We start from the raw sequence: 19,671 nt of genomic DNA, 5'->3' as shown, positions 1-19,671 counted from the left end.
TTTCATGTATTTGGAGCTTAATCCCTAGTCAACTTATGGAACTTGAAAGCAGAGCCTTTGTGTGTGTGTGTGTGTGTGTGTGTGTGTGTGTGTGTGTGTGTGTGTGGTGGGCATTTGCATGGGCCAGCCACTTATTAATGAATTAACTTATCCATGGATTAATGGATTAGTGTATTCACAAATTAGAGCCAAGTGGCTCCCATATTGAGGCAGCCTCTCTCTGGCTTGTTCTGTCTCTTCATGTTATAATGTAACAGGAAGCCCTCATAGCTGCAATCATTGAACTTTGGCCCATAGCTCAAAGCCATGAGCTATGTGAACTTCATTTCATAAATTATCTAGTCTGTGGTATTCAGTTGTACTGAGAGAAGATGGGCTAACACAAAACATTTTTGTGGTAATCACTATCCTACTGTGGATGACCCCACTGTCACCTTGTCTTGGGAGCTCCTGTTTTCCTCTCATGGTCTCCCTGGGCTTTTCTACTCTGATAGTCTGAGTCTGGAGCAGAAGGCAGATCAAGCTGATGCCAGAGCCTGCTTTGTCTGCCCATAGAGAACTGGGACAAGGACAATGTCATCAGGAACTGATCTGCACAGAGGCAAAAATAGTTCTTCTCCCTTGTCCCCCACCAACACCATGTTGACGTGTGAGAACCTCAAGTTTCCAGAGCCTCCCAGGAACTAGCCCTGGCACCTTTGTTTGGCCCTTTACTCTTTCCTGCTCCCTTGTGCCTTTTAATATAGGGCTTAGCGCTCTGATGAGCACTTTAATGTGGGTTTATCAGCCTGGTCACTGTTTATATTGTAGGTTGCAAAATTCTATGTTGTAAGAAGCTGTCCTCTGCACTGTATGATGTTATCAAACTTTATCCACTAAATGGCAGTTTGCATGTCTGCCTAGTCATGACAAGCAAAGATGTCTCCAGACATGGAACCACTGCTCTATTGCATAAGAATCGGGTTGTCACATATTTTTAAATGGTTAATAGTAATAAATGTTATTATTAGATGGTGGAATGGGCCCATTGTATCCCACCATACTATGCCTTGAATATTCTATGGGTGAAACAGATTCTTTTGTTCCTTGGGGGGGGGGGTCCATAAAACTTCTCAGAATCCCAAGTAACCTGAGCATTTGCTTGTATCTCAGTGTCACACCAAATTAAGTCGTTAGCAAAGCATGGTGTCTTTTATAGCACTTGCAAAGCAGAGGGATGACCCTTGTCTACATATGAGTTCTGGGTCAGCTGGGTTACATAGTAAGACCCTATCTAGAAGCTGAAGCAAAACTAATTTGGAAGACAATGTTTCTTTCTTTCTTTCTTTCTTTTTTACTTATGTCTTTTTCTTTTTTAATGTAGATTAAATCAGCTCTACTTAAAGCAATCCAAATATAATAAATGTTCATTGGCTTATAAATATGCAACTCAAAAATTAGGTCGCTTGAATATTACAAATGTAAATCCATAGTTTTATAGCTTGCTGAAGAAGATGTAGGGTTACAAGCTAAACGTTCTGATTCCCAGATACCCATGTCATGGCGCCGCTTATATTGTACTTTGCAAACATGCATGATCATAAGTACCAAGCATCATTAAATGCAGGTCCCTGTCCCTCTGCTGAAGATTTCTGTTCAGTATGTCAGTATGGCTGATAGAGGGAGCTTTGGCTATGTCTTCAGTAATGCTCTTCATCCAGTGAGCTTACGCACTGCATGTTAACACCAATTCTCAGCCCGAAAGAGAAAGATGGCTCACTGTGCATCTAGTGCTGTGTGTGGAGGGGACATCAGAACATATAAAATGAAATGTGTATGTATAAATTCTAAGCTCTTGAACCTTCCATTCTGAGATTTTTTTTTTATAGATTTGTGTGTGTGTGTGTGTGTGTGTGTGTGTGTGTGTGTGTGTATGTGTGTGTGTGTGCAGTTGCTGGAAGAGGCTGGAAGAAGGTGTCCGATACCCTGGGGCTGGAGTTACAGGCAATTGTCAACTACCTGACATGGTGCCAGGAACTCAACTCCAATCTTTTGAGAAGAGCACCCAGCATGCTTACCTACTGAACCGTCTCTCCGGCGCCCCACTCCAAGTGCTCAAGCACTTTAGTAAGTGTCCCAAGCTCTGTGGATACATGTGATCTCCCCCAAGTATTACAATACTCACTCAGGCCCACAAACCCACTACCTCAGTTTCTCCATATTTCAAAAGTAGCCAGGAAACAGAAACTGGTAAAGAAAATGAATGTTTATTTACAATTTAACCAAGAAAGAAAGCATTCAATTCCTTCCTACCTGTATATAGCTGACTTATAAATTATAGAAAAGCATGAGGAAAATTCTCCACCCCCCCCAAAAAAAAATATAGACTCGGTGGTGAGACATTTTACCCAGTCCTTTCCTGAGAATAGGGAAACCTGGTCCCATTTCTCTCCATTCTCTTTGTTTCTCTGCTTATAGAGACGTTTTTGTAAATTTTAGTTTACACTTGAGAGAAATTAAGCAAATGTTCCTGTTTGTTTGTTTTTTAAGAAGAAAAGTCTGAAGGTGCTTCATGGGATGATGGGATAAGGTTACTGCTGTCTTCGGTCTGGCAGAGTTCTCTGTCCCAAGGCCTCTTTCTCTGAGAAGTGGAGGGCAGAAACTTTTGTCTCTCTTCTTTGGAAATCAGCTTCAAGTTTGGACTCCTTCCTATCAAACATATTAATTCTGCAGCTGAGAGATAAAAGATCCAGATATGCACTGGGCGATATAGCCTAAAAGCTGAGTAGCTGTTAGTTAGGCCTTAGGCAAAAAAGATTAAAAAAAAAAATTCATTACAAATTGTTTGTTGCTGGGCCTTTAGATCCAGCACTAGGGAAGCAGAGGCAGGCAGATCTGAGATTGAGGTTAGCCTGTTCTAGAGAGTAAGTTCCAGGACAGCCAAAGCTACACAACAGAACCCTGTCTCAAAACAAACAAACAAACAAACAATTCTTTATAATTGTGTGTTTGGAGTTAGAGGATGTGCCACATCACACATGAAGAAGTAAGGCATCAGTTTTCTGCTCATGTGCAGGCCAGGAATTGAACCCAGGGCATCAGGCTTGGATCATCTTGATCTTGTGAGCCATCTTATGGCTCTGATAAGAATTTTTTTTAATGTAGATTAAATCAATTGTAATAAAAAAGAATATAAATCTAATAAATGACCATTGTATTCATTGATACAACCCAAAACAATGGCTTATGTTGACTGGGTATTACAAAGGTAGATCCTTGAGTTTAGAGCTTGCTAAAGAAGACTTAGGTCATGGAGGACACAGTGTCTTGCTTTGGAATGTAGAATATCTCTTCTGTTCCATCAGGGCTCTGGCACATTCTCTCTGCACGTTAGCATAATATCTGTATGTTAAATACTTCCACCTCCATTGTCATCAGGATTCCCAGCGAGTCCTTCATATAGTCTACAGTTCTTGTTAGTACTTAGTAATAATTCCTGTACTGTTGGCTTGCTCCACTCAAGTACAAACTTAGGACCCATCTCCACCTTTCACACGGTTGAATTCTTTGAGTTTAAAACTATGCCTTGCGTGGAACCAGTGTTCAATGAATGCCAACTGAATGAATGACATTAGGCGATGATCTAATCTGGATATTGATCCTTTCTCCAAACATGTCCACATCCTGGTTCCCAGGAATTTGAAGATATGTTTGCCTCTTCTGTATTGCATGGTGAGGGAGAATCGAGGTTGCAGATGGCATTAGAGTTGTCAAGTAGCTATCCTTTAAACTTTCCTTTTGGAGGGGTCTCTAAGCATGGTTTTACACCTGTAGCAGTTGAAGGGATAAAATTATTAGAAACGCAATAAACACATCACCTTCACTTTGCCTTTCCCAGCCATGTCGGGTTACCGTTGGGGTGATAAACTTGCCATATTATCCTTAGATTGTGCCCAGCCAATTCTGGAACATTCGATTCCCCAGTGTACAAAAGAGAAAGAATTAGTTTTCTACTTCTAGGTACCTCCCTGGGCTCAGTGGGATTGTGGGAATGACTCTCAAGCTAACTAAAGAAATGAACTCAGAGCCCCTCTTGACCCACTTTGTCTTTTCAGCAATCCCCAGAAAAAGCATTGTTTTTTCCAGGCTAGTAAACTGAGGCCTGACAACATGCCTAGTTCATCCCTGCCTGTGACACAGAGAATCCAATGGGTGAAGAGAGAGACAGGTTACCTGAGAGCTTGCTGCTGTTGAGTGAGGAGGATATTCTCTGGGACACATGCTCTGGGAAGGCAGGTATGTGGTCACCAGTCACCAGCTTCTTGTCTGATCCTGCATATAGCAGCTGCTGTTCATCTTGGCTTTGGTGACACTGTTGTGTCCTCAGTCAAAGTACTTTTGGCCTTTGAGTCTTGTCATGAAGAAGTTGGAGCTAGGCCTTTGTCCTCTCTTTACTTTGAGGCTTTTCTGGAAGATTCTTTCTCCTCTATATTTTGTGTCTCCTGGCCAGTTCCTCTACAAGGGTCTTCTCTTCTTGCTTCTGGGACATGGTGGGACCCAAACCATATAGTATAGGCAGCCCTGAAAGACATATATTTCTATATATTTCTGCTTTGGCTCCTGTTCTGATGGTCACTCTGTCAAAATGTCCTCTGGCTACAATTTGCAAATATAACTTTATGTGTGTTGAATCTGGCGCAATTTCAGAATAGAGGCTCACATTATATATTATTTTTATTTCCTTTGTTTTTAGTAATCCATTCCTACTATAATTTTATAAGAGCATTGGCCCATTATGAACTGGAGAAAAAGAAAAGTCAAACTGGCTCCTGAGCATAGACATGTTGAAAACCCTTCACATATATTGTACTGGCTGGTTTTGTGTACCAACTTGACACAAGCTGGAGTTATCACAGAGAAAGGAGCCTCCCTTGAGGAAATGCCTCCATTTTGGGCAGTGCCATCCCTGGGCTGGTGGTCCTGGGTTCTATAAGAAAGCAAGTTGATCGAGCCAGGGGAAGCAAGCCAGTAAGTAACATCTCTCCATGGCCTCTGCATCAGTTCCTGCTTCCTGACCTGCTTGAGTTCCAGTCCTGACTTCCTTTGGTGATCAACAATGATGTGGAAGTGTAAGCTGAATAAACCCATTCCTCCCCAACTTGCTTCTTGGTCATGATGTTTGTGCAGGAATAGAAACCCCAACTAAGACAGAAACCAAAACCAAGAGTCCAGAGTTGTGATAGGTCTTGCCTCTGGCTTTATGAGTCACCCCACGCAGGAGTGGGTAGAGCCTGACCTAAGGCTGTTCAGGGCCTTTCTGGGATGTTAGGAGAGTGGTCCATATACATTTTCCCCCAAGGGCAAAGTTTTCTTATTTCCCATTCTGCTTCCCTACCTGTGCTCAAAGCCGAACCATCTTTGCTACTTCTCAGTAAAGCTCTTAAAGAGATCTTTTCTTGTCTTCGGTTATTATTTTTCATGAGAGTGCATGCTCCTCACATATTTCACATGGCCTGCATTTTTATGAATCCAAGAACAAATGTATTTTTGGCTAAGACCAACACATACTTTTGGAGTCAGAGGGCTGTGTATTTTGTCTCCTGGAAAACATAATTTGAAGCAGATGGAACTGCACGCAGCACACCCTCATTCTGCAGCCGGTTTCGGATGTCCTGCTGGAAACCTGCATCCTTTAGGAAATCTGTTAACACTTTCATGGAAACTGACGTGGTACCCACTGTCTCCTTCTGGAGGGATAAATCACCCTACTAACAAAGACTTACTCATGTGACTATTCAGATTGCTTCAGGTCGGTCGTGTTGTGACCTTTGCTTTACTCGGGAGGGCTGCTTATGAAGTAGAGTTGTCCAGTGAACAACTGAGGGAGGGGGCAGAGAGTGTTCCAGGCAGGGAACAAAGTCCAAAGCCTCAAAGGATTCTGGGATCAGATAAGAACACCCCCAACTACTCCTCCTATTTCCCTATCATTTGCAATTTTGTGATAGAGCAAAGCAATGTCCCAGGGAACACTGCATTATACATAACTGAACCAGCCCAATCCATTCAATGGATTACATTGGAAGTGACCTCTGCCATTGGATAGTTCAGCCATCTTATCCTATGTCTTGACACCATTCCATTGTTTGGGTTTAATCTTACTTTGGTCCATTTTTTGTTTTCTTTCTTTTTTTTTTTTTAATTTCGATACAGGGTCCCATTATGAAGCCTAGACTGACATTATAATTCCCCTGCCTCAGCCTCCTAAATGCTGGGATTATAGACCTGTGCCACCTTGCCTGATACTTTGGGCCAGTGTTGCCTGACTAGGTATAGAAATTGCTTTCTTGAACAAGTGAAAACTAAATAAAATTGAGATCCAGAGAAAGTTGTGGTGACCTTCATCCATAAAATTATTTTATTGCTACTTTATAACTGTAATTTTACTAGTTATGTATCATAATATAAATACCTGATATGCAGGAAATCTGGTATCCTACCCCTGAGGAGTCGCTATCCACAGGTTGAGAACCATTAGTTACTGTCCTTTTGGCCTCATTCTCGGACCAACTCCTGGTTTAGACTCAGCCAACACACTTTGATTCATACCTTTACGCCCTTGAGCCTTCGTTCTGATAGTGTCTCTGGCTAGAAAAGTCAGGGTGAAGTTTCAGTCCTTCCCACATAAGGTAAACCTGGAAAGGATGCAGGGAATAAGATGGGTAAAACATACTAATATTAGAAGCAAGAAGAATTAACACACTATGGCACTTCTCTGAAATTGACTCCACTGCTGAGAATGCAATAGATACAAGAGGAATATATTAGTCAGGGCTCTCTGAAAGAACAGAAATGATGAAATGAAATGTATAACTGGGATATATATATAAATGTATAACTGGATATATATATATTCCAAATATTTATATTTGGTCCATCAGATCTCAAGTTGGTGTCTGTGTGTGTGTGTATCTGTCTGTCTGCCTCTCTCTCTCTCTCTCTCTCTCTCTCTCTCTCTCTCTCTCGATCTGTGTGTGTGTGTGTGTGTGTTAAAAGGGATTTATTAGAGTGGCTTGCAGGTTGTAATTGGAGTAGTCCAATAATGGTTGTAAAGGCCAAGCATCCAGGAGAAGTTCAGCAAAGAGACTGGATGTCTCAGTAGTGTCACTCTGATGCAGAGTTCCAGGGTTGTCTTAGAGAACCATCGATTGCCAGTCTACCTAGAATCTCAAAGGTGTAGGCTCTAACACCTTCAAAGGAATGCTTTGGGGATGGGATAGATGAACTGACCAGCAAGAGTGAGGGCAAGCAGGCAAAAATCAAAACCTTCCATCTTCTACTTCCTTTTATGTGGGCTGCCACCAGAAGGTGTGGCCCAGGCTCAGGATGGGTCTTTTGATGTCAAAAGATTCGGTCAGGCTGGATGGAGTCTTATTTGCAACTCTTTTAAGGCTCCTTTTGTTATTCATCTGCTGCTGGTTAGTATTTGTTTTGGACTGAGAAGCCAGGTTACTTTCTGAAGATGAGACACAGGATGAAAACATTAGCTTTGATCTTGGGCTGTTGTAAGGTGGGATGGCTATCTTTCCCAGCAACCATTTTCTCTTGTTTTGTACTTCCCCGGGAAGACAGAAACTATACCAAGAACGATACAATAAGACAAGACTCAGGACCTGGTCCCTGACAGCTTTGGACCACTCACCTGGACTGCACAAGCCACAGATATTTTTATGCTTTCGAACTTTCAGCTCAATTTAGTCTTAACTGATACAAAAAACATCACATGATCCCATGTTTTATCTATTTCCTTTCTAGTGCATTCTAGAAGCTTCTCAAGAGCAACCACATTGCCCACATTGATGTCTAGTGATTTTTAACCACTGAAGTTTTGTGCTTTAATGAAGAACAGTGTTTGCTATTCAGGCTGTTGTCACATCCACAGGATCTCAGGAAGACAAGAGCACAGCGACAAGGGCAGAGGCTATGTGTAGTTGATGGTGTAGTCCTTGCCTCAAAGGTGTGATATCCTTGCTTCAATCCCAGAACCACAAGGGAAAAACAGGGGAGCTGATGAGATAGGTCAGTTGGGAAAGTGCTTGCCCCAGAGCATCTCAGTTTGACCTTTGGTATCCACATAAAGCCAGGAATGGTGGTGTTTGCTTGTATCCTTGGTGTTGGGCAGTGGGGGAAGAGACAGGCAGGTCCTGAAAACTAGCCAGCCAATCTAGCCCCCCCCACCCCCATACTCACACTCACATGTGGATTTTCAGCTCTACCACACCCCATCCCCAGCTGCATCACCATGGGTAGGTCATATGACCTATTGATGCTATCTATAAACTGGAAGTAATAATATTGATTTTCTTATTGTGATAATGACATTTCATTGTGAGGACCGACAAAAAGAAGCCATGGTTAAGAAAGACAATATTTACTTGACATCCACTGCTGTGCCTAGGTCTGCCTAACAGGTATTTAATAAATATTAACATTACTTCCTAGATTCTGGTCTCATCTGTGGTAGCCGCAGGATGGCACCACCACTTCCCAGGCTACCTGGCACCACCCACCCAACTCCACAAAGCTTAGCCCCGGGCCTCTTCTCCATGGGACACAGGTCTTTGTCACAGGCAATTAGTTTTGTGGGTCAACTTGAGTGACAGTTCTATGCTCAAAATATTTCTTCTCCTACTTTTGACTCTGACATGGCATCTTTATACCAAACAACGCTGGCCTTTCTGAAGTTGTCCTTGTCCTCATACAAAGGGGACTGGGAAGAAAGTACAAAAATAGTCTTGACAAGCCTGCCTGTCTAATCTCACTGGGGCTGCAAAGAAGCTCTGAGATTAGAGCAGATCATAAAGCTGTAAAGGGCAAATCAGAAGTGGTGAGGAAACCCTTCTCTTTTCCTCAGGAGGAATTCAATAAAGACATTAAAGAACGGCATCAAAAGGCTGGAAACTGCTATCTGCACAATGTGGCCCATTTAATCTTGTAGGCTAGGTTCTTTCTATGACTGAGAAGCTGACACACCTCAGTTGATCTGTCTGTAATCTCTGCAGGACGGGTTCATGCTCCAGAGGAGCTGGTGACTCATATGTGACCTGTGTCTTGGCATTGAACAGAGGCAGTTCTGGTAGATGGTTGGAGTAAAGGTTTTCTTCTCTGAGGCGCCTCTGCCTGGGACCCTCAGCAGGAAGACTGGCCCAGTGGCCTGCAGAAAGCTGTAGGGGGAGAGAGCAACATTCCACTGCTTGCCCTTTCATGATGCTCCGCTGTAAATGGAAGCTGGAGGAACTCACGGTGCCAACCTGCCTGGGTGTAGGCCTCGTATAACACCAGAGGACATTGTCTAGAGTGAAGTGATCTGAGGGTGACCTGGAACACAGCGGAGCATGTGGCATCACTCAGAATGAGCAGGATGGAGGAGAACTAAGGGGAAGCTCAGTAATTGTGTGGAGGAAGTAAATGAAGCTTTCATAAAAGGATCTTCATTGATATTAATTTTATTTATTATCCTATTAACTCAAATATTCATGTATGTACTCCATAATGGAGTGTGTATGTATATGTATAATTATATATGCATGTTTATATGAATGTGTATATATACATATATATATACGAATGTGTATATATATGCATATATATGTATGTATATAAACATTCCTCCCCCCAGACCCCCCCATTTCCATGAAGTATAGTAACATCTTTGAACCAATTTCTATTTTAATCAGTTTGGGCCAAAACTTATTTTCTGAACTGTTCAAAGGCTATGTGGACCCAGTGGTTAATGCCATTAAGTAAGCTGTTTCATTATTGGCTTCTCTGCAATCCCCATCAGGACCTGTACTTACCCTATAGAATCCCTGGAAATACATATTGAACCCGCCAGAAAAAGCAACTACCCTGGTCCCTCCTGCCATCAGCTCTTCCAGCTATAATGTCGAAGGTCCCTCCAGAGTCTTCAGCCTGTGGTGCTGCTGGGTGGAACCTTTACGAGGCTGGGCCTAATAGAAGGAAGTCAGGTCACTGAGTGTGGGTCCTTGAAGGAGATACTAGAACCCCATTTCTGTCCCCTGCATGTACAAGCTTAGTGTTCAGCATGTAAAACTATTTTCGGGAGGTCATGCAGCCATCAGGAGGTAGAACCCAGCTTGTGATGTGGTTCACTAGAGGTAGATTTGTTGAGGGTGTAGCCTAGGCCTTGTTTCCATCTAGCCCTCTCTGCCTTCTACCAGCTACCATGTGAACAAGATGCTACCCCATGCTCCCGCCACCAAACATGAGGCTGCCCACTTCATGACAGACTGCCGTAGGCTTGCTTATACTTCTAAAAGTCTACTCTAATAAGGGTTTCTAAACCCTTCAACCTCCCTTCTAGCTCACCACCCACCAGAGATAGTGGAAAAGAAAGGTTAATAAGAAATGGGTGAAGTAAACCTGTTTAGAAATAGTTCTTTGGGGGCTATTCCAGTCTTTGTTGTCAGCAGTCCAGTCCTCTAGCAAAACACCAACAAAAATCAGCAGCTGCAGTCCAGTCCACTTGACAACCACCAGTCAAAAATCAGGAACGGCAGGCAATTCAATCCAGAAGAAACTACCAGGCTTCACCAATTTCCCTGAGTTCTCCTAAGTGGTAAGAAGCTGCCAGTTCTTTGGTAAGTTACTCTCTACAAAGTCATGACAAGAGAACCCAGCAACACAATGCAAGGCAAACCCATGCCAGAGCATCCTTAGTGAAGACTAGTGAGGCAGAGCAAGGTGAGCCATGCCAGAGTCTCCTCCCATTGTCGGTGGGGTCATATTTATATCCTTTCTAAACATCACATATCTTCTCACATGTCTACTTCAGCAAAACATCTTTTTACCTGTCTGTTCCTACAAAACATCATATGACATAACCGAGTTTCCGAGGAAACCAGAAATTTCCACTTCAGACTCTATTGTGAAACTGTGAGCCAAAATTAATCTTTCCTCCCTGAAATTGTTTCAGTCAGGTTTGGGACACAGTGATGCACAAGTGACTAATGCAGACCACAATGACATCTTCAATGTCACAAGGTCTTCTGCAGCATGCCCTTCCCCCTCCCTTATGAAGAAACGGCGACTGTCCTCCCTTTGAACCTAGATAAGGTAGTGGTGTATTGGGATAACAGAGTGGGACACTGGGAGCCTTCTCACAGAAGTCTAAAAGTGGGTGTGATCGTGTCTTGTCACAGGAGCAAGTGTGTGCTTGAAGACCAGAGCTGCCATGTCTAAGAAATAGGAAGTATCTCTTCAAAGCCATCACCCATGCAGTGATGTCATTCCATCATGGCTGCTTTGGGGCAGGGGCACCCATGCTCCTGTCAGTAACCTGTTTCCTATACTCTGTAAATTGTTGTTTCCTTAGTGGAAACAGATGGAACTGAACTTTCTTTTATTACTGAGACCTTAGAAGATGGTCAATGCTGCTGAGTCTCCTCTCCACACAGGGAGAAAACCCTCACAGCCTTTCTATACAAACATTTTTTCCCCTATTGCTGTAATTGCTCCTTCATAAAATCTGTCTTTAACACCTTAATCAAACAGTGGCTGGCTTTGTTGATCTTTGGCAGTGTTCCAGCCTTTAACTAGGTGAGAAACTGCCAGCTACTCGCTGAGTAGTCACTTGCTGTGAAATCTGGTTCCCTTCCACTGGAAGGCCCAACATTCTTAGGCCATTCACAAAGCCCCCTGGACTTCCTGGGCCTTGACACAATTTATTGCACTTCTGTGCTGAACACAATCTGCTGACTCAGTGAAAACAGTGCTTGCTCGTTTATAAACAGGAAGCTGGGCATGTGGCCTCAGACATACAGCAACAGATGGTGACTGCTGAATGTGAAGGAGAAAAAAATTAAAAATTTGAATTAAAAAAAAAAAGAAACTGTGCCCCTAAATGAGAACTATAACTCATGGAAATACAATCCTCCTATTTATCATTTATTAAGTATTTACATAAGAGGAATTTTAATTGGTCAAGTCAAGCTGGTGAGTTGGACAGGCTGTACATATTTACTATGTCCCTAGATTATGTGATTTTTTGCTTTTATCTTTTCTTTCCTCTCCAGCCAGCATTTTCAAGGCCTTCACAAAAGAGATTTTTTTTCTTGAAGCTCTGATACACTGCCTGCCCAGGCTGGAGCTCTAGACTTGAATATGGTGATTACAGTCTTTACCAGGGAGATGCCAGACCTTGGCAGGCAGCCATACCGACCTGGTAAGCATCCATCAGATGGAGACTAGCTTGAATCAGGCGTGGGAGAACACTACAGAACAAGTTCCTTTGGTGTTTCTCTGCTGGGATGGGTTTCTAGCAAACTGACTCAAGAAAGTTGAGTCCATAGCTAAGGAAAGACACAGGTGATTATTATCTTACGGAAGATTATATTCGGGGAATTGGCACCATCGATGTATTTGTCACTGGGGCAGAAGCAGCTTAGTGATGTTTGGAATCTTTTCCCTGCTCTTCCACCCTGTCAGCCAATGGACAACAACAGCCTTGTGCCTGGGACATCAGGTTCTTAATAAGCAGTGGGCAATGTTTCGTATTGCACTGTTTACCTTAGGTGGTACATATCAGCAACTCCATTGAATAAATCAATACTGAGGTCTTTATCAAACCAAGAAAGCAGAGCTAGGATTAATAACCAAATGCTATCTACAAGTCAGAAATCCATATTTGACTTTCCTTTAGCTTCTTAAATAGCAGAGAGCATTTGTTCTTCTATTATTTACAAAGGAATGTGGTAATAGAAATAAAAAACACCAGTAATATTTTATTGCATTAATGTAAACAGATATTTCACAATCTTTATTGTATATTGGATGGTATGGAAGTGCTGATAAGTCTATACAGATCCAAAGCAACCCTTTTTTGTAGTTATTTGGTGTGTGTTTCTATGTGCGCAAATGCATGTGCACACGTAAGCGGATATAACCATGCAGGCTTATATCCAGGGCTCTATCTAAGTTGGTCCACGCCAACATCTACCTCATCTATGAACTGCTGGAGTGTATGAAGGGGCCGGTCCTGCAGATCCAGAGCTGCAGGATCTCCATGGCAACAGGGCAACAACAGGATAACCAAGAGGAGTCTGATCCAGTATTGATGGTACAGCAGACGCCAGAGGCCTTGAACCAGGCTCATTGCAGTGAATATTTACAAGTAAATTCTCAACACTTTATTTCCAACCTCGAGTAGCCCGAATCAGATCCGAAATGACAGTTGCAACTTTGAGCCTTAGGGAGAAAACCAGAGAAGCCAGAGGACCAACCCAGACAGGATTGTTCCTGATTGTTCATGGGTGGAGCACCCTCAGAAGCTACTGCATTGAATTTCTGCACATCTGGGTTCAGTTCTGCTGAGTCACAGGCAGCCTCATCCTAACCAACACAGAAATGCCTCTCCTCTGTAAATAAAGCCTACAGTAAAGCTATCAGAGATAGGACTAGGACGGTGCTCCACAGTTGGGGATAGCCAACACAGAGCCTACCGAAAGCAGTCATTGTCGGTCTACTTTTGTGTGGCTATACAACTAAGAACTGTACATCGTTTCTAAGGAGTTGAAAAAATATCAGTAATAACTGGCTCGGGTGTAGGGCTCTTTGCCTAGCATGGTCAAAGCCCTGGGAGCAATTCCTAAGACAGCAAAAACATAAAATAAAGTGATAAGGTGAAAGCAGTGTAATTGGGGGTCGATGTAGGACAATTATTAGAAATCCACATTTCAGGGTTGGGCTGTGGCTGAGTTGGTAGAGTGTTCGTGGAGCATGCCCAAAGCCTTGGGTTCACTCGTCAGCATAGTTTACACTGGACGTGGAAGCCCTTACACAGAGCACACAAGAAGCAAAGACTGAAGGATTAGAAATTCAAGGTCATTTTTAGCTACCTAGCAAATTTGAGGCCAACCTGGGACACACATGGGACTCTGTCTCAAAAGGAATTCCTATTTCCTATCTATCAAATCACAGTGGGACAGGAATTGAAACATACTAGAACTCACCAATTCTTTATGGTTATTATCACTCGGAATGACAGAATCGATTAGTTGTGGCAAAGGCCTCTAAGTCTACAAGACAGAAATTTGTTCTTATACATTCCTTTGTCAAAAAAAACAAAACAAAACAAAACAAAACAAAAACAAACAAACAAACAAACAAAAAAACCAAACCAACCAACCAAACAAACAAACAAATGGTTCCTGCTCTTTGGTATTATAGAAGCTTCTTTTACTTTCCTGATCGACCATCTTCAGTGTGGGTTTCCAGTCCAGGCCAAATAGCTCCTTACCCTTTTGCCAGGTCTGCACTCAAGTCCTGGCAAAAGAGAAGCAAGCAAGAAGAAATTACTTTCCCCCTCTAAAAATAACTTCACATAGGTTTCATCTGGCCAGAAGTTAGTCCCCATATCATAGCCACTATCCTTATCATATCTGTAAACCTTGATGCAAAAAACAAAAATTCACACCAAACCCAGACACTATTGCAGATGCAAACAAGTGCTTGCTGACAGGAGCCTGTTATAGTTGTCTCCTGAGAGACTCTGCCAGATCCTGACAAATACAGATGTGGATGCTCTCAAGCAATCATTGGACTGAGCATGGGGACCCCAATGGAGGAGTTGGAGAAAGAATTGAAGGAGCTGAAGGGGTTTGTAACCCCATAGGAAGAACAACAATATCAACCAACCAGACCCCTCAGAGCTCCCAGGGACTAAACCACCAACCAAAGAGTACACATGGAGTGATCCATGGCTCCAGCCGCATATGTAACAGAGGATGGCCTTGTCTGGCATCAATAGGAGGAGAGGCCCTTGGTCCTGTGAAGGCTTGATGTCCCAGTGTAGGGGAATGTCAGGGCAGGAAGTGATAGTGGGTGGGTGGGTGGGGGAGCACCCTCATAGAGGCAGGGGGAGAGGGATGGGATAGGGGAGTTTGTGAATGGGAAACTGGGAAAGGGGATAGCATCTGAAATGTAAACACATAAAATATCCAATAAAAAATAAAATAAAAATTCAGAACTCCTCTGTTAAAGGAAGAAGAGAACTGTGTCAAGGGACATTTAGGAGTCCCACCTCGCCTCCCAAGGGCATCAAGGCAAGGGCATGTGAGAAAATACTTCACAGCCGCAAAGCACATGTGAATCCAAATTGTTCTTTTTACACTTTAAGGACCATGCTTCTCCCCTGCATCTCAGTCACTTCTTTGTTCTTCCACACTAGCATAGCAATTAGTAGAACACCCTACTTTCTTTCATTTTATTTGGATCTTTAGTTCTATAAAAAGAAACAATTTGTCAAGTTGGAAGAGTATCAAAGCATTATTAAGAATAGAGGAAAGGAGTAGCAACTTGCCTCGATGTAGACACTAACCTCCTCCAGCCGATCATAAGCCTTCCTCGCGGCTGTGTAATGGACAGTCCAGACTTCTCGTTCACAAGACCGCATCTTCGATCACTGCATCACTTCCGGTCCACATCCAAAGGTTAGGGTTCTTCTCTACCATGTGACTTCCCAGCACTCCTGCCTCATCTCTAGATTTCAGCTCCCAGCATCTGCACATTATTCACTGTATTTCAAAACCAGCACACTTCTCGGGCACCTAATTCATGGGCATCTTTCACTCCTCTGTTTAGATTTTAGGGCATACTAGAAGCGTGCTTTTTGCGTTCCTAAAACCGTGGCTTTCAACGGGGAGCAAGTTTGCTCTCAGGTCACTCCACGGCACCTGGAGACACTTGTAAAGTGCTTGAAAGATTATGTGTGACTAACATCTAGTGGGTCAAGGGTAAGGATGCTGTTAAACATCCTGTGACATACCAGAGAGCTCCCTCGGGAATTATCTAGTCCAAAATGTCCATAGTTGTGAAGCTGGCACTGACCTGGATGAGTTCAAGAGAGTTTCTGTGATGTTTAACTAGCGTGTAGTGATTTAGTGTGTTGAAATGGTTCGAGCTTAATCAAAACCATAAAACAATGTACATAAATGATACATTCTGTGGGTGCCTGAAATAGAGAAGTAAGTGTGTAAAGGGCTCCAAACCCAGAAGAACAGTTCAGACCTATAGAGTAGAGATAAGTGGATTCAGGACTGTCCCTCGATAGCAACGGTGCTCGACCTTCATAACATTGTGACACTTCGACACAGCTCCTCATGTTGTGGTGACCCAATCATAAAATTACTTTGTTGCTATTTCATAGCTGTAATTTTGCTACTGTTATGAATCCTAATAGAAATACCTGATATGCCGGATGTTAGATATCCGCAGGTTGGGAACCACAGCTCAAAAGACTCATGTATTAAATGCTCTGTGTGCTGATGATAACCAAGTGAGAGGGGGAGGCAGTACGGAGATGGGTGGTCATATCCACCAAACTTATCGACAGATGAGCTGAGCATGTAACTCAGAGCTAGAGCACTTGCCTGGTGTGTGCAAGACCCTAACATCAATCCTCGACACCCAAAACAAAACCATAGTATTGGACAGAGATAATTTTTATGTCTGAGAGATCCTATAACAAAGTACCAGAAGCTGGGTGGTTTGAGTGAGGGAGACAGGTTGCTTCACAATTCCGAGGTTAAGTCAGCAGGTGGGCTCCATCTTTGGAGTGCCAAGGTGAAATTGCTCTATGTCTTAGCCCTCTGATTTCTAATGAGCTGTTAAGCATTGTTGGGTGCCTGCCCTTGCCAAGGCATCACTGTAATTTTTTTTCTTCATCTCAACATGGCATTTCTCTTTGCTCATGTTTATGTTCAAATTTCATCTTTTTTTTTTTTTTTTTGTAAAATAATTTACCCTAGTGAGTTCATTTTATCTGGACTTCCCTGTTTCGATGTAGTACTCCATTCTGAGTAATTAGAGTTCAGGACTCAAGTAGATCGTTTTTGGAGGCATAATTCAATCCCAACATTTTTGGATATGCTTAGTTTATATCCTATATAAAAAGTAAAAAAAATGCTGATACATTTAAAGTACACGTCAATAGGATTCTGTGATTACATCTTTTTAAAAAGTGGCTTTGAAAAAGGAGAGTTACAGTAGTAGTAATCAGAGGGAGAAAAGTCTATCAAAGATTCTGTTTCTTAGATGAAGATAAAAAGAAGTTTTATATGTGGAAACACAGCAGGATTGAGCCTACAGCTAAGGGGAAGTCAAAGTCTGAGAATGGTTTATACTGTGGCATGGTGTGTGTGTGTGTGTGTGTGTGTGTGTGTGTGTGTGTGTGTGTGCAGTCACCACTGGCTGGTCTCCAGTCTGGTCAATGGAGAGAAGACCTAAAATAAGGCTGGCTTTAAGGGGCTTTGCCTTACTTATGAGATTGTTGGCATGACATCCAGGATCAGTTAATACTGAGTCCAGGAGACAGGCATTTCCTTCATTTCTTCATGAAACCCAGAACAAAGTACTCACTGTGAGGTCTGAGGAACACTGTGGACATCCACAGAAGACAGAATATGGGCAGTAAGATGTATACTCCTGCAGTGACCCTGTTTCTCTGAAACAAAGAGGAGGTGAGGCCTCACGTACTCTGAGGGAAGCTAACAGACAAAGATCCCAGTGAGAGCACTGTGTGCACTTGAGGAACTGACGAAACTCCAGAAATAGGCCCAGTCAGGGGAACAGAGAACATGTAGTTATGCTGGCGTCAAAGTAGATACCAGCAAAAGCTTAGCTTGTCTACTGTAAGTTCCCTCTAGATCGTCTTATTGGTCATCTTGGTTTTGTGACAGAATGCCTAACAGATTTTAACATCTCTGATATCCAGTAGTCTCCTCTGCAATGTAGGCTTCATCCTTACAGCGTCACACTTAGCTCGCTCAGAGAAGTTCCATACAGAGACTCTAACCCTACCACACATCACTGGGCCTCACTGGTACTCTTCTGTAACCTTGGTGCAAGCTTCCATGACCTTGCAACTCTTGCTTTCTGTTTGGATGCTGCCAAGTTCTGCTGCCAGTTCTGATGTAACCTGACCCCATTTTACTACCGCTTACAGCGGCTTCTCTGTGTCTACATAGCTGAAGTTTGGAAAATATTTCCCTAGGTGACCCTATTTGATCAGAGTACTGTTGTCACAGCGCGCTTTGTCCAGGTCTTCCTCTTTTATTGAAGGTCCTATAACTATGCTTGCATTTTCATTACATGCTTGGTAAGTTAGACTCTGGCCCTCAGAGTAGCTTTCCTACAGTGGTATGAGATCAGCTCCATCAGGTTTGATCATTCCTGACCTTGTTTGACACAAACATGGAGAGTAAAAATGTCTTTATTTTTTCTTTTAATGCCCCCAGTACTCCTTCCCCTTGCTTGTCTACCAGCTCCCAACTTTCAATACATCGGAGCTTTTTATTTCCTTGACAAGTTGCAAATGTATTATATCTAATTCTGTTGCACTTTCCCCCCATGAACAGTCATTATAAATCCAGCTAAGTACAACGAGCAATCCCATACGTACCACTTGGGGTGTTATTATTCTGTTCTGCCATCTTAAAAGTTTCTTTGTCAAATAAATTATTCCATTACCTTTAAATTCAGCTTCACTCACATTTTGATAAGGTAAGAAGAATGTAACATGAGCAACCTCTAGTCCAGAGAAGAGTCTTTTCCTCCCTCTGAGAACTTTGTGCGCATGCTTTTGCTGTTCACCTTTCTGTGGCCATTCCAGTTACCTTAGCTTTCAGTAGAAATGAACCATTAAACTCTGCTTACAACATTCAAGGACTTCCCCAGCTTACATGTTCAAACTCCTCCACCTAATCCCTACCAATCAATTCCAAAGGCCTCAATCTACATGGGTATGTTTGTCACAGAGTCTTCCCCACTCTCCCCATGATACCGTGTGTTTGAATACTTGGTTCCCAGTTGACGGTGCAGTTTTGGGAGATTGTGGCCCAAGATGGTAGAAGTGAAGTCAATGGAGACATTGAGAATTACAGCCTAGCTCTCCTTCTTGCCTTGTCTCTGTTTCTGACCCATCAAAATGTAAATAAGCCGCACCACAATCTTCTGATGCCAAGGGCTGGACCATTCATGTCACCATGCCCTCCACACCAAAACAGATGGGACCCAAAACAATGAACCACAATCTTAAGTTGTTTCTGTCAAGCATTTTTGTCAGTGATGAGGAAAAAAATTAATAGAGATTTATTCTGCCCTTGTCTACACAGCTTGCTCTCTGCCCTCCCCCATCTCTTTTGCTCTTTCTCCCAAGGCTGTACTAACCCACACAGTGAGTTCTACCATCACTCTCCAGAGGAAAATGTCAAAGGCAGGAGGCTGCTGCTGTACTCAGCTGAGTAGGTTTCTTAGTTGGAATGCAGAGCTGGAGGTCCAAGTCCACTCAGGATCCCAAAGCTATACCTATCATGAAGACAGTGTTTATGGCATTTGGAGCCTCCCATAATTGTGATACTTAGTTTGTCTGAAACTTCACACTTATTAGAGAGTGGCACAGAGAAAAGCAAAATGTGTGCCATGATGAACGTGGTCCTCCTACTCTCTCAGGTTGTGGAGAATTCCCAGAGGGGAAGATGCACTTGATCTTTTTAGACATGAAGCATGAGGCAAAGCAGCCGAGGAGCCAGGAAGTCCATGAAGACCAAAGCTGTGAGGATGATGGACACTATGAATTTGCTCCATCATTATCACAGTCTGCTCACAGGCAGATTCACT

Source organism: Arvicanthis niloticus, chromosome 19 (assembly GCF_011762505.2).
Source record: "Arvicanthis niloticus isolate mArvNil1 chromosome 19, mArvNil1.pat.X, whole genome shotgun sequence".
NCBI lineage: Eukaryota > Metazoa > Chordata > Mammalia > Rodentia > Muridae > Arvicanthis > Arvicanthis niloticus.
Note: the sequence above shows the minus strand (reverse complement) of the source record.